Source organism: Triticum aestivum, chromosome 7A (genome assembly GCF_018294505.1).
Source record: "Triticum aestivum cultivar Chinese Spring chromosome 7A, IWGSC CS RefSeq v2.1, whole genome shotgun sequence".
Taxonomy (NCBI): Eukaryota; Viridiplantae; Streptophyta; class Magnoliopsida; order Poales; family Poaceae; genus Triticum; species Triticum aestivum.
The window spans coordinates 733,720,119-733,742,534 of NC_057812.1; the positions used below are offsets into that span (position 1 = coordinate 733,720,119).

At 45.5% G+C, this 22,416-nt stretch overlaps 1 long non-coding RNA gene and 1 pseudogene across 1 annotated transcript; both read left to right on the plus strand.

Annotated features, from left to right (window-relative positions):
- The first annotated feature begins 5,627 nt into the window (after nucleotides 1–5,627).
- LOC123149818 (putative disease resistance protein RGA4) lies at nucleotides 5,628–10,273 on the plus strand (annotated as a pseudogene).
- Nucleotides 10,274–10,481: 208 nt separating this feature from the next.
- LOC123149819 (uncharacterized) lies at nucleotides 10,482–12,027 on the plus strand. The gene is made up of 4 exons (XR_006474854.1): nucleotides 10,482–10,966; nucleotides 11,063–11,187; nucleotides 11,287–11,374; nucleotides 11,469–12,027. It is a non-coding gene; the product is annotated as an uncharacterized lncRNA (long non-coding RNA).
- Nucleotides 12,028–22,416: the final 10,389 nt, after the last annotated feature.

Consider the following 22,416-nt stretch of genomic DNA (forward strand, 5'->3'; position numbering starts at 1 on the left):
ATATCAAAAATATTTTTCAAATTCGTGACCAGTTTTAGAATTTTTCGAGTTGATGAACATTTTTTAAATTTTGGAGCTCTCTTTTGCAATTTCTCGAAATTTTTAAATTTGTGATGTTTTTTAAAATTCATTAACATTTTCATGTTTGCATTTAAAAAAAGAGTCAGGAACACATTTTCATATTCGTGAACATGATCCAAACTCATGGACACTTCATAAAAATAGCATTTTTACCCCAAATACACCAATTTGTTTGCAAAGGAAAAAAAATACGTGACCATGTAGATGCTATTTTTGCGTTCCCATAATGCTATTTACATGCTAGGAGTATTTACGTAGCTACATGGGCACACTCTAGTTTGACTCGCAGCTCCTGTACGGCTGTAGCTAACTCTTGTCCATAATGAGCACACCCTGACCACGCGCGCGATGTTCAAACTATCAAACGTTTCATGACCAACGATGATTAGCTGCAGTAAGTAATGTCATGCACATGCAGTAATAAGGGAGCTGATCATCCAGAGTGTGTTGGGCTAGAGAACGTGGACGACTAGGATAACAACATCTAAAAACAGAACAAACAACGACAGTGTCTCCAAAAAAAAAAAAACAGGGCAAAAGGAACTCATTACAAGCCAACATATACAGAATGGTCTCGTACCACCCCCTAATCTTCAAGAACTATCCATTACAAATAATGTTTGCACAACTTGTCCTCGTTGGTTTTGTGGTGACATTAGCACAAAAATGCTTGTCTCCCTCTACTTGGATCAGGGTGTTATGGGGCACTCTTCCACCTTTTGGTCAGTTTCCGCTTCTCACGACACTCACACTGATGCACATTTATAATGTTCGTGAGATTAGACCTGACTTACCGGGTGGGTTGGAGCTCCTAATGCTCATTCCTTCTCCAGGCTTGAATACATCAAGTGCAGAGAATGTCACAATCTCTGTGTGTTGCCCTTCCTCCAGGAGTGCTCTGGCTCTTCTTATACCCATCTGTCGCAAATTAAAATTTCTGATTGCCCTAAGTTGTCTCAACCGCCCACTCACACTCCCACATTAACTTTTTTCTCAGTGCCATGTCAACATGGCACAAAATTGTGTTATCTTGGAAAAGATTTGGAAGTTAAGCAGTATGATGGTGAGTTGGCCTTTCATAACCTGGATAAAGTAGAGACCATTTCATTGACACGGTCTAACAAGCTTAGGCCCTTAATAAGGCTAAGTGCCTGGTCATTTTTTTTAGAAAAGGTCTGCATTTGGGAGATGCATGCGGCCATTTTATTGATTATTCTTGAGGACCTTACAAAGTAGTACAACAATATGCCTGAATCCGTCATTTTGGCAACATTTGCCGCTACTCCAATCCATATGATGAAGGGGTGCAAGCTGGGCCAAATACCCAGACCTCTCACCTAAAGCCGGAGGCCCCGACCGAGCCACATACCGGGTCCGGGGCACAAACCGGTCCGACGCACTCACATGTGTCGTCGCCGCCATCTTCCACTGGTCCATCTTCAGAGCAGATTGAGGTGCCAACCTTGGCAGGTGCCTCCGTCATCGACGCCACCATCACGCCAAACGACGACCTCCACCTACGTGAGTCCATCTCCAAGCAACGGACACAGATCCATGCTAGGACAGGGCCGCACCACCGCCGTCACCCACCACCCACAAGCACCACCCAGCCCCAAGGTTCCCAAAGCGGCGCCTTCAAGAAGGAAACGACGCCATGAGCGCCGTCGCCGCCCAACAAAGTTAGGGCTTTCGTCCGGGAGACCTAGGGGAAGGGGAAGTGAGGGGATCAGTCCATACCGACGCCTCCAAGGAGGGGAATGGCGCCCTCAGGCGTCGCCGTCGATGCGGCCGGCCATGGCCGACCAGGGATTTCTCCCGAACTAGATCCCCGCCACCAGCAGCGTCTCATGTACAGAACCGGCGACCCAAGGAAGCGCGGCCCAACGAGATTGGCCTGCATGCCGAACAGGGGAGGAGGGGAGGCGCCAGATCGTGCGCACCGGCCACCACAGGCCGCCGGCCGCCAACGACCACCGGATCCCGCCGCCCGTGCGACCGGGACGCCAGATCCACCGCCCGCATGGCTGCTAGCCGGCCGTGCCTTGCCAATGGAGCCGCCGCTCCAGATCCGGGGGTCCCCACATAGAGGCAGGGCAACCGAGGCCCCGCCGCCACCATCCTTGGTGCCTTGGGCTTGCCCGGCGGCTGCCTCAGGCGGCGGCGAGGAAGGGAAGAGGACGAGGGGCGGCTAGGGAGGAGGAGGGAGGAAGAGGGGCGGCTAAGTGCCTGGTCATGCGGCAACGGCATCATGTGGCATGGACTCAAGGACCCCATTTGGCTCTGATAATCTACAATATACAAGTGTGGTAACTTCTTTGGGTGGCCGATAGAAGAATCTAGAGAAGGAGCTAACACCATCAAGCCTGTTTTCAATGCTTCGCTCTGGGATTTTTCAGTTACCTCACTGTAGAAAATTTATCATAGCTTATTTTGTCAAAAATTCAACATTTTATCACATTCTGACTTTTCTAAAGAATTCACGCAATAGCATGCAACTTTCTGTTTTGAGACAGCAACTCATATACATACAAACTAAGCATGGTGAAGGCTATCCTTGACACTTTTATTGAAATAAAAGATAAAAACCCTATTCTAAATAACAGCAAGCAGATACAAATTAAAGAAAATGACGCTCCAAGCAAAAACATATATCACGTGACAAATAAAAATGTAGCTTCAAGTAAGGTTGCCAATAATGTTGAAGAGGATAGAGGGGATGCCTTCTAGGGTATCCCCAAGCTTAGTTCTTTGGGTCTTCCTTGAATATTACCTTGCGGTGTCTTGGACGTCCCTAAGCTTACGGTCTTGACACTCCTTATGCTCCTCATACCAATATCTTACCCAAAACTTGAAACTTCAATCACACAAAACACAACGGAACTTGACATGCTTGCTAAAAAAATTTGCCATGCTCGAACAACATAACTGCAAGCAACGTTCGCCAGGAGAGTGTAGCAAATCAAATGTTTTTCATGTCAAATTATGTTGTCGTGAGGATGGCAAATCGAATCATAAGAATAACTCAGTAATGTAGTTTTCCTTTTAAGCTCCGTGATTCGAAAAACAACTTGATCATCGGTCTCAACCCCTCATAAAAGCAGGCTACATGTACTCACCCATGCTATTACTTTTTTTCTGCGAGGACCCATGCTATTACATTGTTTTGGTGAAATAAGATGGTGGTGTAGTCGCATGGTTTTGTGTTGTCTTGTTGACTAGTGGAAGCTTCGTGCCCTTTGTACATACTAGATTTTGTCTAGTTTTTACTAATTAGCTAGACAACTCTATTTCTTCTTGCTGGCGATGAAAATGCAACGCGCTTGCTCGGGAAAAGAACAAGCTGCAATTCTTGCCTTATACACATGAAATCTAGGAGAGCACAACCCATGTGGTCACGTAGCAATGTTGCAATATTAATGTTCTACAGTACTGCAATATTAAAGTTCTACAACGTTTTGTGTACAATCATGCATGGTCGTACAATCACTGAACATGGAGTGCAACAGAAGCATTGAAAATTTGTGTCTGGTATGCAAATCATAGCCTTCTATTTTCACACATATATGGTCCAGTTGGTTAGCAGTCACCACCTACATCTGCACACTAAATTAAGCAACCAACCTTGTACCCTACGATCCTTCCCTTCGAATATGATACTTTGACTCGAGTCAGGTAACTTTGTGGTGCCTGACATGTGAGCCTGCCTTCAAACTGACCCACATATCAGTCATGCAAAGTCATCTGACTTAAGTCTGCATCCCTTTCCTTTCAGTCGCTTTCTTATTTCCTTCTTAAAATTTCAGTACATGCAATGCAACGCATCAATAATTGCATGTTTCCAGTGTGGCGCAGTTCGTGCGTGAACATCAATCAAGCTGTATCAGTTAAATCAAACCAAACTCTGTTGGCAAAAAAAAAGTATAGCTCTAACCCTGGGGAACATATCTAGTGCACCAAGGCAATTTGTGCTACCGGTGCACCGGACCCCATTGCACATTCAAAAAAATTAGAAAAAATGCGGAAATAATTTAGTGTATTGACACAACATCAATGCATGTTGTCACAAAAATTGAAATCAAAATTCAAAACAATGCTCAAGATACAAAAATGACAAATTTGACCTCAATGTGCTAATGGGCCAAAACTGAAGCCCAACTTGTGTTACGTACTATTCAGTGTCAAATTTGTTATTTTTGTGTCTCGAGCAATGTTTCAAATATTGATTTAAATTTTTTGTGATAACGTATATTGATGTTGTGTCAATCCACTAGATTTTGTTCTGGGATTTTTTCGAACATTTTTGAATGTGCAACGGGCGACCACTGCACCGGTAGCACAAATTGCCCCGGTGCACCAGATACATTCCCTCTAACCCTGACCCCAATAATTCCAACAAGGGGAACACCAAATGGGCTGTTCATTTCTTGGAAGGCATTCAAGGCAGTAGGCCCCTGGCACCAATGGTCTTAATGTGGCTCGTACAAGAGTCGCCATGGTATAGAGGGTGCGGGCCGAGCCCGCTCAAGTACGTGTCGAGGGCTGCTCATAGTTGGTGTTGTTCATGGTGTGACGTGATATGAAGGGAGATGACTTTTTCACATGAGATTTTCAGTCGTCTTAGGCGTTCACATTCGTAGGCAGTGTCCTCTGAAAGCTCCATTTCATTTACAGATGACAATAAACACATATGATGAAACAAACTATCTCTTCTTGTTATCTCTTGCGGATAATGGTTGTATGCTTCTAAAGTTACGTGGTGGTTGTAAAATTAAATTAGGAAGTGCGTGACTAAAATATATTTCGTACACTGGCGGAGAACTAGTGCCCAAGATTTTTTGTCATGTCGCATAGCCACTCATGTTTCTCGTTGATGAACAAGCCTCTGTCATTTGCTCATGTTTCTCGTCATCACCGATAACTGGTACTAGCCGAATTTTATGGCTACACCAAAGTTATGTGATCGTAGGTCACAGTGCTCATTCGTGCAACTCGCCTTAGCTTGTTCCAATTCCTAACCACGGCACACCAACCAACTCTTCTCGATGTGGACCTTGTGTTTGATTTTTATTCTAGTTCATTTGTGTATCAGCAGCAGCAGCAGCAGTATTTGTTTTTAGAATAAAGGGGGCGATTGAATAGTAGTCATTTGTTGTATGGAAATCAAATCCATTTTATGTGGAAGCAAATAGACAAATAAATTGAAAGCAATTCTCGGGCTGATGGAAACAAACTTTTGGTACGCTAGAGGAAAATTCTGAGAAACATTTTTCTCTCTCAGTTGGGCTCTAATGTTTTTTAGAGAACAAATTCAGCTACACAAGCCATGATGAGTACACGTACGAACTAGTAGTAATTTGTGACTCAAGGACAGTCCTTTGTGATGTGAACTTGACAGGCAACAGGTACACGAATTGAAAGATGCGTATAATGTTTATTTTTATAAACAAAACATAATAATGGAAGACTCCGGAGGCAGATGAACAGGAATCGTCCCATGCTATAAATTGACCATCCATCCATCTATCAACTACCCACAAACATATAGCTCTTGCACACAAAAAACGCCACACCCCTGTCCAAAAGACCACCAAAACTCACCTCACAAAAGCCCCCCCAAAAGTTGACCCTGCAGGCGCCAAGGACGATGGAGGCGGCGATTGGCGCGGCACGTGGGCTCGTCGGCAGGGTAGTGAATCTGCTGTCCAACGACCTTGTGCAGGCCTATGTCGCCAGTGCTGAGCTCGGCCTAAACTCTGAGAAGATCAAAGACGATCTGATGCGCACACAAGTGGTGCTGCAGGAGGCCCAGCGTAGAGGCGTGATCAACAACCCTAGTTTGGAGGAGCTACTGCACAAGCTCCACACCAAGGTCGGCAAGGCGGAGGACGCGCTGGACGAGCTTCACTACTTCATCATCCAGGACCAGCTCGACGGCACTCAGTATGCTGTGCCGGATCTGGGCAATACCCTCTGGGGTCATGCTCGCCACATCCGTCATGCCATTCACCATACCATCGGTAACTTCATCCTTCCATTCTTTTCTTGTTGGCTGCTGCAAGATGATGATCATGGTGCTGCTGCTATGAATGATCCTCACAATACAGCCAACCCTGGTAGTGGTAATGATGGTTCAGTTACTAAGTTGTCATTCGATAGAGTGGCCATGTCCAAGAAAATCAAACAAGCAATAGAGGAAATGCACTCCCTGTGTGACCAATTCTTGGAGTTGCTCAAAATAATCCCAGACCATAGCACCAGTACTACAATTGTCAACCTAAAACGACCTCTCACAGGATCAATCACTGCACAAGAAAATTTGTATGGGAGGAGAGACCTGTTTGAGCAGACCATAAAAGATCTCATCACCAATTGCACAAATAGCAATAAAACTCTTTCAGTTATGCCTATAGTTGGTCCAGGGGGTATTGGAAAAACAACTTTTGCTCAACACTTGTATAAGCATGAAAGGGTAGAAGAGCACTTCCCTGTCAGGGCTTGGATATGTGTCTCAACTGATTTTGATGTGCTCAAGCTCAGTCAGCAGATCCTTAGCCAAATAGAAGAAAAAAACAGCGCATATAAAATATCAAGTTTAAACCAGCTCCAGAAATCCATTGAAAAGAGGATCAAGTCTAAAAGGATTTTAATTGTCTTTGATGATATATGGGAATGCACTACTCAGGACTGGGAAACCCTGCTAGCTCCTTTGGGAAAGGGCGAAACCACAGGTAACATGGTTCTCGTCACAACTCGGTTCCCGTCTAAAGTTGATGATGTGAAAACAACCAACCCCATTCCGCTGAAAGGCCTTGAGCCGAATGGTTTTTTTAAATTCTTTGAAGCATTAATATTTGAAGGAGAAAAACCTGAGAATTACAATGATGAATTAACTGATCTTGCAAAGGATATTGCCAAGAAATTGAAGGGTTCACCTCTAGCAGCCAAAACAGTTGGTCGGCTATTGAAGAATGACCTACGTAAGGAACATTGGATGGCAGTTCTCGAAGATAATGAATGGCAAAAACAAAAAAATAATGATGATATTATGCCATCTTTAAAGATTAGCTATGATTACCTTCCTTTCCAACTGAAAAAATGTTTCTCGTGTTTTTCCCTATTTCCCGAAGACCATAGGTTTAGCAATCTAGAGATTACATGTTTTTGGAGTGCATTAGGGATCATTGAAAAAGATGAAAATTACATGGAAGAACTTTCGAAAAATGGTTTTCTCGTGAAGGAGAATGATCGTTGGTCAAATCAACAGTACTATGTGCTGCATGATTTATTGCATGAACTAGCTCAGAGTGTCTCGTCACAAGAATGCCTAAATATATATAGCAATGCAAGTTTTAGAGCTAATGATGTCCCAAAATCCATTCGTCATTTGTCCATCACCATGAAAGACAAATACGTTGAGACTTTTAGGACAGAAATGATTAAATTAAAGAGCAAGGTAGACATTGCAAATTTGCGTGCTCTAATGATTTTTAGAAAATATGAGGAACAAATTGATGAGGTTATAGAAGACACATTCAAGGAAATGGAGGCTCTTCGTGTTCTTTTTATCGAAGTCAACTCCCCAGAATCTTTACCACATTACTTTCCAAAACTTATCCACCTATGATACCTAAAAATTAGTCCATCAAATTTTGGTTCAGAAGTGACTTTCCCTAGCACACTTTCAAGATTTTATCACTTGAAATTATTGGACCTCAGTGATTGGTATGATCAAAGTATTAACTTACCTAAAGACATTAACCACCTTACCAATTTATGCCATTTTATTGCCGAAAGAGAAGTCCATTCCAATGTTCCTGAGGTAGGAAAGATGAAGTATTTAAAGGAGCTTAAAGAATTCCATGTCAAGAAAGAGAGTGATGGATTTGAATTAAGTGAGTTGGGGGATTTAGCAGAGCTTGGAGGAGAACTCAGTATATATAATCTTGGAAATGTGGCAACCAAGGAAGAGGCCAGGAAAGCCAAGCTTGTGTCAAAAGGTGATTTGAAAGAGTTGAGGTTGGTTTGGGGAGAATTGGATGCATCAGAATCATCTGATGGTGCATCGGAATCATCTGATGCCCTTGATGGTCCAACAGAATCATCTGGTGCCCTTGATGGTACAGCAGAATTATCTGATGTTCTTGATGGTCTTGAGCCACATCCTAATCTGCAATCACTTGGCATTATAAACCATGGTGGTTCAGTCGGTCCTCATTGGTTGTGTGATCACATGAGCATAAAGATGCTTGTGTCTCTCCACCTAGAGGGTGTGTCTTGGTCCATTCTTCCACCTTTTGGGCAGTTATTGCATCTCAGATCACTCACATTGATTCACATTTCTACACTTGTTCAGATCAGGCCAGGCGTTGTTGGGGTTACGGCCAGAAGTTTTACGCAGTTGAAGGAGATTGTTCTTGATTCTTTGTCAGAATTTACTGAGTGGGTTGGGACATCTAATGCCCATTCATTTTCAATGCTTGAAAGAATTGTTTGCAGAAAATGTCCCAATCTCTATTCACTGCCGTTCCTACAGGATTGCCCTGCGGGCTCATATAACCATCTGTGGAAACTTGAAATTACTGGTTGCCCAAAGTTGCTTATGCCCCTCATGCCTCACAGTTCCACACTAACTGAAGTTACTGTGTCTACTAGCCGTACTGGGGATATGGTGTACGCCAACCGTAATTTGTATTTGACGAGGTATAGCAGGGAATTAGCCTGGCACAATATGGCCGGCAAAGTACAGAGCATCACATTTAAAGCTGGATCAACAATCCCATGGATAGTCCTCCAAAATTTAACCTCCCTCAAGAAACTTGAAATTGAAGGAGACTCAAGCCAGCAGTCGATGGCTTCGGTCTCATACCTCACGTCTCTCACCAATCTAAGAATACAAGATTGTAAGAATTTCAAAGTGGGTGGGTTCAATCTTCTCATGGCTTCCAACCTCAAGATTTTGGCGGTCCACAACATAATTGAATATTACCCTCGCTCTGTAGCCGCAGATCTTCTCTCGGAATTGGCGGTGGAAATAACAAGGAGTAAAAAGTTATTACCACCTGCAGCTGGCTCTTTACTCCAGTTGGAAAGACTTAATGTGGATAGCATCTCGGCTGTGCTTGTTGCTCCAGTTTGTCGACTACTCGCTGCTACCCTCAAGGAGTTAGTGATCACGTGTGATCGAGAGGTGGAGAACCTCACCAAAGATGAAGAGAAAGCGCTTCAGCTCCTCACCTCACTCCAAGAACTAATTTTTTGGAGGTGCCGGCGTCTGCGGTCCTTCCCTCAAGGGTTACACGGCCTTCCTTGTCTCAGGACACTAAAAGCCATCAGCTGTCGAAAAATCCGATCGCTGCCCAAGAAGGGAATCCCCACTTCTCTGCGGGAGCTATCAATAAATGATTGCAGTCGCAAGCTACACAATCAAGCCAAGAAACTAAATCAAAGAAATTTGTCTGTAAGCGCCTAGCCCAAGGTAACACGCTGGCTGTTCTTATCATTTCCATTCTTCTCTGTTTATTACTACATATATAGTACTAACTTGTGAATTCTGACAGGCTTGCCCGCACAGCTACGTACTATGTCAGGCATTCAAATTTCTAGCTCGGCGAAATGTACATATATTGTGAATCCTTTCATCCTAGGTAGCTACTCTTCTAGAGATGGCCATATATCCGCAGAAGGATGAGTTATGTCCGATGCATGCATGTGCAACAAGCTAGGTTCGCCAATACATCGCAGAAGTAAAATTAATGATCAGGCTAGGAAATTCGGAGGAACAAAAGACCCAGATTTACGAGTACAAATTCAAGGTAACACTTCCGCCTCCAAAGATTCACTTCATTTTTTATTTTCATGTAACTAATTTGCAACTGAAATATGCATTGTGGTTGCTCCTGTATGCAGAGTTTCCGGATATTAGGATGAAGAAGACCATGGTCCTTGATTACGGTTCTAAACCTATTTGACAGTTTTTGCATGTTAAATTTTGAAGAGCAAGGGGACACCCGATCGACAGGCATCGAGGTGAATGCCTATTTTCTTGTTTCTGTTTAGTCTTGAATATAATCTTATCGAATGAAATTCTGCAGGCTGCAGTGACTAAATACTGCCAGGACCATGCAACACCAGGTCCAACCACCTATTTTAGTTCAGCAGCTTTATTTCACTTGTTAGCAAGAGGATATTCAGGTAGATCCGCTGTTGCTTACGTAGTTCTGTTTGATGTTCATCTCATAACCCTTTGTCGCTTACTCTTCTTCGACACGAAGCTTCTTTTAGGAGAACAACAATCTGAACCTTGCAATTGCATCCTGTTCCTCGTGAAGTCTGCTGGTTATAAGTGGTAAGCAGTGACAGCCGGCATCAAGCAACGGTGCGTATGTCCCTAGACAGTAAATTTTCATGCTTTTGCAGCATGCAAAATCGATCAACGTACCTAATTATGATGATAACCGCTGAATTACTTGAATAATTTGTCAGAAGGCTCTTGTCAAACAATTACTTGTAACTTGTGAGCGTCACACCCTCAAGCACCTAATATGTCGCGGAGAATAAAATTTTATGAGATATCATACAGGAATTTTTGTATAGTAATACTCCCTCTGATCCATAATAATTGTCGAGGTTTGAACTTAAACCCCGACAATTATAATGGATCGAGGGGAGTATAATGTAATCGTTTTGTTTTCTCCTGACATGCAGTATGACGATTACCCTAACCCTGACGTTATCGGAACACTGCAGGACATAGATCACACATAGATGCCTTGTGTTTCATGATCAAGATTAACAGTTTGCGTGGAAGGGCAGTTTCTCTTTTGATATGTTTACCTATCTAAGCAGTTTTAGATTACAACTGTGCTTGTTGCTGTATATGGTGTAGGTAACACACCTTTTCTTCATTCTTGTTATTACTTCCTTAGACTGTTCTGAATATCTGAATGCTAAAACAACTACGTTTTATGCGATAATGGAACAGGTTGACTATTTGTTTCTTACGAGTCAGTTCCATTGTACCTCAAGTCCAACAACCACCAACTACATCTTGCCTTGTGAGTTTCAGTTCCAGCTTAGCAGGTTCGCCAGTTGACCGGCGACTCAAAAGTAACGACTTGATCATTTTCACTTGATTTTTTTTAAAGAAGATAATTTTCATTCGTGTTTTCTCATACCTTGGTCATTTCCTGACCTTCCATTCATTAGTTGGACTCGAAGCTTGGCTGCTCTATCCAAACAACGGTGATGTCCCGACGGAGGGTTGAGCGGTTCTGCATAATCCACCATTTGAAAGGTACGTCTAGTTACTTCCAGTGGTGATCCACGCGTTTAAACAAGTTACATTACATATTTTCGGTGCTGATTCGTTTGGCATCATGATCGTGCAGGTGTGTCACCCTCTAGACGAGCCTGAACCCTGTTTCAAGACTTGAAACAGGGCGTTGGGCGCCAACCACCTCCTCTGTTTTTGTCTGTCGCCTCACCAACTTTTCCCCTTCTCTCTGCGCTGGTCTTCTACAGAATATAGGCGACCGCCTACTCCTCTGTCCACACCGCCATCTTTTTCCTCAACTTCTGCTATGCCGTGCGCTCGCTGTCGTCTGTGGCTGCCGGCCAGCTCCACACCCGCTCCATGCATCTTCCTCCTACTTGTTAGTTAGTGTACGTGATCGCTAGGCACAGCATACAAACTCTGTAGCGTGCTAGCACAAGGTACCTACTTGGTAGGCTAGTCGTTTAGTTAATCCTGCTGCTTATTGTTGCACTAAGGAAGCTTTAGCTATAGAGGATGTTGTAACATACTCTGATGTAATCCCTGGCTTTCTGAGTTGCTCTTTGCACTCGGACATGCTACTGCTGAATGAATGAAATATGGAGAGCAGAGTTATAAAAAAGAAATGACTTGGTATAGCCAGTGATTTCTTAAACAAGTTTCATCCTGTACATGTACATAAACACACCTTTGATCATCGATACGAAATGTGTTGGATCTCTTCTCTCTTTAATTACACCCCCACGATCATCATGCCGGATCGATCCACGGTACAGCATGGCCAGAAATAGGTAGGAACTCATACAAGACATGATGACAGTGACGACGGCGTTGGATCTTCCTACTGTCAACTTACTTAGAAGGCTGAAATTTATTTATGCAGTTTATTAGATTGATTGATGGAAGCGTTCCTACTCTTCAAGGGGAGAGCCGCGTTGCTATATATTGATGCGGACAGAAGACCTGTCGTAGATTACAAGATAGAACGATCACTAGGATTCATCCCGTTACAAGAGAAAGAGACAGATAAGGATACAAGATAGAGGGAGAGATAGTTGAGATTACATGGCGTATAGCATTCACACTTCTAACAACCTCCCTTAATCTAAACTATCCTATGTTCAGGTTTCTCTTGAACTCTTCAAAAGGCTTAACTGACAAAGCTTTAGTGAACCCATCTGCTACCTGATCCTTGGACGGAATGAATCTTATGTCCAATTTTTTCTCTGCCACTCTTTCTCGTACAAAATGAAAATCAATTTCAATGTGTTTAGTTCTACTATGAAAAACCGGATTAGCTGAGAGATAGGTGGCCCCCAAGTTATCACACCATAAACATGGAACACGACGTTGCTTGATTCCCAACTCATCAAGTAATGATTCCACCCAAATGATCTCAGCAGTAGCATTTGCCAATGACTTGTACTCGGCTTCTGTACTTGATCTTGACACTGTAGCTTGTTTCCTGGCACTCCAAGAAATAAGGTTTGAACCAAAGAACACTGCAAATCCTCCAGTTGATTTTCGGTCATCACTACATCCTGCCCAGTCAGCATCAGAAAAAGCACTAACCAGTGAAGAATTAGAGCGTTTGAACTGAAGCCCAAACTCACATTATGCTTAATGTACCGCACAATCCTTTTGACAGCTGTCCAATGGGTGGAAGTAGGAGCATGCAGATATTGACAAACCTTGTTCACGGCAAAGGATATGTCTGGTCGTGTCAAAGTCAAGTACTGTAGAGCTCCAACAGTACTCCTATATTTTGTGCTTTCCTCTTCCTTAAGTGGTTCTCCTTCATGCGCTGAAAGTTGTTCTGAAGAAGACAAAGGTGTGGGCGAAGGCTTGCAGTCTTTCATTCCCATACGAGTTAGAAGTTCAGTGGCATATTTTTCTGGACTCAACATTATGCCATCTTGAATCTTCTTAACTTCAACACCAAGGAAGAAATGTAAATCACCAAGATCCTTCAAGGCAAATTCGGAACTTAAATCATGCAAGAGAGCATTAGTGGCATTTTGTGAGGAGCTCGCAACTATGATGTCATCAACATAAATGAGCACAAACATGACCGTATTTGCCTTACTATAAATGAAGAGAGACGTATCAGCCTTGGACGCAACAAAACCAACATGCTTCAATTGTGAGCTCAGCCGTGAGAACCATGCTCTAGGAGACTGTTTCAGACCATAAAGAGCTTTATCAAGTTTGCAAACATAATGAGGTGTTTGTTTATTTTCATACCCTGGTGGTTGCCTCATATAGACCTCCTCTTCCAGAACACCATGCAAAAACGTGTTCTGAACATCTAGCTGTCTAAGACTCCATCCTCTAGAAATAGCAATAGCCAGCACAAGTCTGATGGTGGCAGCTTTCACAACAGGACTAGAAGTGTCCTCATAATCAATACCATACCGTTGCTTGAAACCTTTTGCAACCAGACATGCCTTGTACCTATCGATGGAGCCATCCGCTTTTCTTTTGATTCTGTAAACCCATTTGCAATCAATAATATTTTTACCTCTTTGACTTGGTACCAAGTGCCATGTTTTATTCCTCATGAGTGCACCATATTCTTCATCCATAGTCCTTTTCCACTTAGGATCTCCAAGTGCATCACTCAATCTTGTTGGTTCACCTGAAATACACAACATACCATACGGGATAGTACCATATGTTCTTACTTTGGGATTTCTAATCCCTTTTTGCAATCGAGTCATAATCCTTGAAGTGGTGACAGGTTGTGGCTGTAGTTGTACAGAAGACTGCTCAATGTGACCAGCCGCAGAAGATCCAGAAGATCCTTCCAAATCTGTAGATTGAGAGGGCGCAGAAGATCCAGTGGCCAATGGTGTGGTCGAACCTGGAGTGAAGTCTTCCGCAGAAGATCCTGAAGCTGCTTTTGCTGTCGGCTGCATGCGCGCGCGCCCGCTACCGCGTGATGATGCGGCGCTCGTGGAGTGGCCCGCCGCTTGGCTCGACGCGGCCTGATCCACCCGAACGGGCTGTCGCCCCGCGTGCGATCCAAAACAGACCTGCGCGCCTAATCCAAGGCCGGCTGACGCACTGGCGTGGCAGGCGCAGCCAGGTCCTCCTCGGGTTCTGCACCGGCTCCTCCTTCTTCTCCATTGACATGAAATAATAGATCATTTTGAGCCAAATTTTCATGATTTTGATCATTTTCTCTGCTGTTTTCTTCAGGTACCTGCATATGCATAATACTAGGGGCAAGTAGAATATAGTCAGATTGGTTAGTACAATTGTTATCCCCCCCTTGATCAAAATCTAGAAGAAGAAGAATTTCTTTGCGAAGGAGTCCTCTGGCATTTGGATGGAGAGACTCAAAAGGGAAAACTGATTCGTCAAAGACAACATCTCTAGATATATAGACCCGGCCAGTGGAAACATCAAGGCACTTAACTCCTTTGTGCATAGGGCTATAGCCTATAAAAACACATCTTTTTGAACGAAACGCAAGTTTGCGTGTATTGTATGGCCTAAGATTTGGCCAACATGCACAACCAAATATACGAAGTGATGTGTAATCTGGAGTGACACCAAAGAGTCGTGTTATAGGATTCTCAAATTTGATGACTTTGCTAGGACGAATATTGATAAGATAAGTGGCAGTAAGAAAAGCTTTGTCCCAGAATTTGAGAGGCATGGATGCATTAGCTAACAATGATAGTCCTACTTCAACAACATGACGGCGTTTTCGCTCAGCAGAACCATTCTGTTGGTGAGCATGTGGACAGGAAACATGATGAGAAATTCCAATCTTTTGAAAAAAAGAATTAAGTTTCTCATATTCACCACCCCAGTCAGTTTGCATTGCAAAATTTTTGGAGTTCAGTTGGCGTTCAACAAGACTTTGGAAATTGCCAAAAACTTGAAAAACATCAGACCGTTTCTTTAGCAAATAAATCCAAGTAAATTTACTATAATCATCAATGAAGCTTACATAGTATGAAAATCTACCAACTGAAGTAGGGGCTGACCCCCATACATCTGAAAAAATAAGTTGCAAAGGAGCAGTGGATACACTAGTAGAGATGGGATATGGCAATTGATGACTTTTAGCTTGTTGACATGCATCACAAACTGACTCAACACTAGAGTCATAAGGAAGTTTATTTCTACTAAGAACATGCTGAACAATAGTTGAAGACGGATGACCTAAACAACTATGACACTTTGCCGATGATGGTTTGGTGACACTCCAAGCTTGTTTATTTGACCATGATGAAGGGGATGATGATACGAGTGGATAAAGACCTCCCTCGCATCTTCCTCTAAAGATGACTCTCCTCGTTGCCAAGTCCTTGATAACAAAAGAGTAAGGATAGAATATTATGAGAACATTGTTGTCAAGAGTGAAGCGATGAACTGAAACAAGATTTTTTGATGCATGAGGGACATGTAAGACACGATTTAGATGCAAATTTTTCCCGGGGGCTTTAACAATTGAGTTTCCAATATGAGCAATATCCATACCTGTTCCACTTGCCGTGTGCACTTGATCACCTCCGTGGTACCTTTCTCACGTTGTGAATTTGTCAAGTTCCCCCGTGATGTGCTCGGTGGCGCCAGAATCTGCATACCAATTAGTATCAATCCCATAGGAGTTGGTGATGAGATTGGCCTTCTTCTTTTCTCCATGATCCTCGTCATATCGGTGCCAACAGGCCCTTGCACCGCCGGCATGAAACTTGTAACATATTTGGCACTCGGGATAATCTCCCTCATGCTGTTGTTGCTGCTGGTGTGGTGGCGGTTGTCGTTGGCGCTGTTGGTAGCTGCTGCCTCCACCACTGCGAGCAGGAGAGGGAGAGGCACGATCACGACCGCGCCCTCTGTTCCCTCGCCCGCGTCCTCCTCTCATGCGGGATTGCCCGTGTCCTCTGTACACAGCATTTGCAGATGAGCGAAAACCGGACGGTCCATCGCCCAACATCTCCATCCTTTGGCCGAACCCTGAAATCTGCGAGAAAAAGTCATCAACAGTGATGGAGTTTTTGATGGCGCCGACCGCTGCAACAATGGGATCGTAATCCCGATCGAGTCCGGCGAGGATGTAGTCGACCATCTCGCCGTCGGTCACTGGACGACCTGCGGCTGCAAGCTCATCTCCTAGACTCTTCATCTTGGCGATGAAGGAATTGCTTGACATGTTGCCCTTCTTGGTGTTGGAGATGGCGATTCTCAGATTTGTTATCCGAGATTGGGACTGCGTAGCGAATAGTGTGGTAAGAGCAGTCCATAAATCATGAGTGCTTTCCTTACCAATGACCTGCGCCAAGATTTCTGGAGTTAACGAGTTCAACAGGTAGCTCAGAACCTGTTGATCTTTCGCCAACCACGGACCATACAGCGGATTGGGCTCGATGGCCGTGGTTTTGTCCGCCTTGGGGACCTCCACCGTTCTTGCCGGTGCGGCATCTGTGCCGTCAAGGAGGCCGGTTACTTGGGCACCTCGAAGCGCCGGCATTACCTGCGGAGAAGATAGTTCCCTCTCGTAAGTTTTTCTGTTGGAGGGGCGTCCAGGTTGAGGGCGACAGCGCTGGATCCTGCCATGGTGACGATAGGGCTTGGGCTTCTGCGTCGCTAGATGGGATCGGGGGGTTTGGGTTTCTGGCGCTGATTTTTGGGATCGCTAGACGATAGGGGAAGAGGCTAGGCTCTGTATACCATATTAGATTGATTGATGGAAGCGTTCCTACTCTCCAAGGGGAGAGCCGCGTTGCTATATATTGATGCGGACAGAAGACTTGTGGTAGATTACAAGATAGAACGATCGCTAGGATTCATCCCGTTACAAGAGAAAGAGACAGATAAGGATACGGGATAGAGGGAGAGATAGTTGAGATTACATGGCGTATAGCATTCAAACTTCTAACACAGTTCAGTTCTAGCAAGCAATAACCTGAGAGAAAGCTTCAGTGCTACACTGCTTCTTCAGACTGGACAGCTAACCGTGACATCCTAGCTAGCCTGTTCAGAACTTCAGATATATAAATAATAATATTAAGCTGCAGCACGCTTGTATAAACTGTCCATTATTGGATTGTGCACGAGGATATATAATTTCCGACCATGCAGTGAGTGTCCAAAACAGTGAGAAAATAGGAGAAGGTCTCAAGCAGAGGAATGACATTTTTCGATAAAGTGTGGATTTTATTGGATTAAAATGAAACATCAAAAGGATACAAACTCAGTGAGCACACACCAGGCGTCCAGGCCTCGACATAGCTAGGATGCACACAACCAACGTCAACACATACAAAATATGTCAGCAAATAACAAAGTCAGAAACAAGCAAAGCTACGTGTAGGCGAGTAAAAAAAACTAGAAGCGATCATATCCACGGTCACAAACTACAGAAATGACCATATCCGCACCAATCATCTAATCAAACTACGAAAAGCAAGCTTACCAATAAGAAACAGCTGGCATGGCAGTATCTTCTATATCTTCTATAATGAACCATGATATTCTTCAACAACGAAAGGAAACGACACTCAAGTGTCGCCTCATCGGTCAGGGTGGACACGGTCCGGGCCGGTCCGGTCCCGGTCCGAGCCGTCGTTTGGACCGGCCGCCGGCGGTCCGGTCCGGACCGGACCGAGCAGTGCGGCGGTCCCAATTTCAGGGACTGGACCGGCAGATGCAAAGCTCGGTGCGGACCGTCGGTCCTCACGGTCCTGACGCATACCGTCACTGCCATGTAGGCCCAGGCTGTCGGAGCGGTACTCGGCGCAGCAGCACGGTGGCCGGAGACGGAGAAGACGAACGTGATGCGCGGCGGCGCGAGGGACAGAGACGGAGAGGCAGAGGCACGGCGGCCGGCGGCGCGGCCTGGTGCTAGTCCAGCCCGCTGGTGGAAGGAGCAGCGGCGGCGGCGCAGTGCGTCCTGGTGGAAGCGGCGGCGCACACACGCACGAACGGGATGCTGGATGAGTTTAGGTCAGGCACACACGCACGATCTATATGTGTGATGCGTGATGGGCTTCCTGATTAGCTCTAATTGGGCTGGGCCGTCGGTCCTCCGAGCCGGACCGAGCTAAGACCGGACCGGACCGGTCGATTTTCGGGCCGAAATTGCCAGCTCGGACCGGCCAGTTTTCCTAGCGGGCCGGGACCGATCGGTCCGGTCCTGGTCGGTCCACGAGCGGGCCCAAAAGCCCGCTCGCTACGTCCAGGCTGACTCATCGGATCCAACCACCATGGCCAGAATCTAGGTTTTCACTCTGAAGAACTAGTCTAAGCATATCAGAGCAATGCCTTGAACAAAATAACGACGTAAGAACATCTTCATTGCCAGGTATAACCACCTCAGGTCAGACTTAGGCTTTCACCCCGGAGGTCGAGACCGTGTGCTCGAGTAGCACCACCATCGATGTTATCCATATGTTGTCACCACCGCTTTTTCCACGATCCTAACAGCTACATGCGATGTACCACCACCACCACTGCGTCTAGCCATGATCTGTAGTTTGCATCTCACCGTTGAAGTGAACCATCAGATCTATTAGCTAAAGCCAACTAGGAGAAGGTAAACTGATCATATGACAACCCCGCCAGATTCAGCTTCAACTTCTGCCACTGTAACATGAAGAAAACAACATGGTAAAGGTAGCTGCATAGCCAGCTTGGACAAAACGAAACACATAAACGGAGTTTCACATCCCACACGTACCCAAGGTAAGCTGAACACGGCCTTCATCTAACTCGACCTCTATGAGGCTTCATCTAACTCCATCACTTTCAACTCTGACATGGGTACGTTCATCTCCTGGTGACTGGCTTCTGCCATTGACAATAAATGACGGAAAAAGGCACAGTAAAAGCGAGTGGAAAGGAATTGAAGGAATTTTCGTCTAAAACGCATCCTCTAGGCTTCGTACCTGTGCATATTATTCTTCTTTCACATCCTCTTCCTCCTCCTCTTGCTTCTTTCTGTTCCTTGGGTAAAGCTTTGAGAAAATAAGGAATGAGCATTAATTTGTATTGCTGGGACAGATATAATTAAGCTAGTTAATTCTGTCAAAGCTTACACATGGCCTGGCTGTGTGAGAGAAAGAGTTATGGTTCTGATTCCAACGAAATGTCGGACAGTTGGGATAGGTGTCCAATGCGAGCTCCAGCATATCAACCGCCTTTTGCAGTTTGCACTGCTGGCAAGTAGTTTTCCTCAGACCAAATAACTACCGTGACTTTCTATGTAAAACGTAGGTTTTGGGGGAACTGGCTCAACCCTCAAAGGGGTGGCCTATCACATATATATAATAATGATATACAAGTCCAATACCAATAAGGTATGATTTACACAGTAGGGCTACAATACGAAGTCTAACACCCTCCCTCAATCTCAACTCACTCCTGAAGTATCTAGGAGGTTGAGATTGTGCCTACAGACCTCAAACATGGGAGAAGGTAGAGGCTTGGTGAAGATGTCTGCAAGTTGATCTTTTGAAGAGGTAAACCTGACTTGTTGTAGCTTCTGCGCAACTCGTTCCCTCACAAAATGATAGTCAATCTCAATGTGTTTAGTCCGTGCATGGAACACTGGGTTTGATGACAGAAACGTAGCACCGATGTTGTCACACCAAAGGACCGAAGAATGTGGCTGAGCAACTCCTAGCTCTCGAAGTAGGGACTCAATCCATATAAGTTCGGCAGTCGCATTGGCAACCGACTTGTACTCAGCTTCTGTGCTGCTGCGGGAAACAATGGCTTGCTTGCGTGCACTCCAGGTGATCAGATTAGGACCCAAGAACACAGCATGCCCCCCCCCCCCTTTGGATCGCCTGTCATCTGGACACCCAGCCCAATCAGCATCAGAGAATGCAGAAAGAACTCCGGAGGAACTGGGGCGCAGTTGAAGACCAAAGGAGACAGTGAGACACACATAACGCAGTATGCGCTTCACAGCAGACCAGTGTACATCAGTAGGAGCATGAAGATACTGGCACACCCTGTTAACCGCAAAGGAGAGATCAGGACGCGTGATCGTCAGATACTGCAGGCCACCAACAATACTCCTATACTCAGTAGCATCCTCAGGAGAGAGAAGAGCACCATCAGCAGCAGAAAGGGTGTCAGTGGAGGACATGGGCGTAGGCGATGGCTTGCACTTGAGCATACCAGCACGGCGCAAGAGATCAAGAGAGTACTTCTTCTGGGTGAGAGCCAAACTGCCACAAGACTGATGAGCGACCTCAATACCCAGGAAGAAATGAAGTTGTCCCAAATCCTTAACTGCAAAATCACGACCAAGTGCAGTCACAAGAGCATCAGCAGCCGTCGGAGATGAGCTCACCAGGACAATATCATCCACATGGTCACACTCAGCCGCTGAAACAAGAACAGTGAAGTATCAGCCGTCGAAGGAATGAACCCATGAGTGTGTAGAGCTGAAGCCAGGTGAGCATGCCAGGCACAGGGAGCCTGCTTCAGTCCATATATGGCATTCGTCAGATGACAGAGATGATGAGGCTGAGTGTGATCAACAAATCCAGGTGGCCGCCGCATGTAAACCTCTTCTTCAAGCAATCCATGAAGAAAAGCGTTCTGCACATCAAGCTGGCGGAGAGACCATCCGCGAGAAACTACCAGAGACAGAAGAAGTCGAATAGTGGTAGGCTTGACAACTGGGCTGAATGTATCCTCATAGTCCAGACCCTGACGCTGTTTAAAGCCCTTAGCCACGAGGTGCACTTTGTAGCGCTCAATGGAACCATCTGCATGTTTCTTCACCTTGAACACCCACTTCGAATCAATGATGTTGACGCGAGACGGAGGGGGAACAAGTGTCCATGTCTTATTCTTCATAAGAGCATGATATTCTTGTTCCATAGCAGCCCTCCAGTGCGGAATACTCATAGCGGCTTGATAACTGCGTGGTTCGGCGGTTGGATCATCCACAACATGAGCCAGGCAAGCAGCAAGATAGGTGACCGAGCCATCGATGCGCTCCTTGGGACGAACAATGCCACTGCGGCTGCGAGTGTGTGGACACCGTGAAGGAGCAAACACAGAGGCCGGCGGGATGTCCGGAGCAAGTGAGGCCGGCGAAGAAGGACCGGGTGACAGCGGGCCGGGCGACGGTGGAACAGGCGACAGCAGGCCAGGCGACGTAGGCCCCAGTGGCGTGTGAGCCGCAGCAGACCCGGGCGTAGTAGGCACCAGGGTCGCCCGCGCGGATGGCGAGGGCGATGATGGAGGGGAGTCCGGGCGAGGAGGCGGCGACGGAGACTGCTCAGAGGAGGCCGTCGCACGCTCTGGCCCGGTCGCAGTAGCCAGCATGGGATCCGGCCCAGGCGCGGTTGGAGACGGGGCTCACGGTGTGGGGTCGAGGGTGGGAGACGGTGCATGCACCGGACGATCGACATGCACCACAGGCGTCATAGCGGGTCCGTCAGGGAGGAGTTTCAGGCGAGCTCCACGTCCAGTTCCTGCACCATGATTAGGTAACAACACAGGCGAATATGCAACATCTTCAAATTGACCAGGCATAAGAAGAGATGAATGCATAGATGGTGCTGTGGTGGATGACTGAGGCATGGCAGAAAAGGGGAAGACGGTCTCATCAAAAAAGACATCCCGAGATATGTAGACTCGATTGGTTGGGACATGGAGACACTTGTAGCCTTTATGGAGAGAACTATACCCTAAGAACACACACTTTTTGGAGCGAAACTCAAGTTTGCGATCATTATAAGGACGAAGATGAGGCCAGCAGGCACACCCGAACACCTTAAAAAAGGTATAGTTAGGAGTTTCACCTAAGAGAAGCTCAATAGGAGTTTTCATATTAAGAACACGTGTAGGTAATCTGTTAATAAGAAAACACATGGTAGCAAAAGCATCACTCCAAAAACGAAAGGGTACAGAAGCATGAGCAAGAAGTGTGAGGCCGGTCTCAACTATATGGCGATGTTTGTGCTCAACAGCGCCATTCTGCTGATGTGTATGCGGGCATGATAAACGACGAGAGATCCCAAGCTTATTAAAGAAAGTGTTGAGGTTGCAATATTCGCCCCCCAATCTGACTGAACATGGAT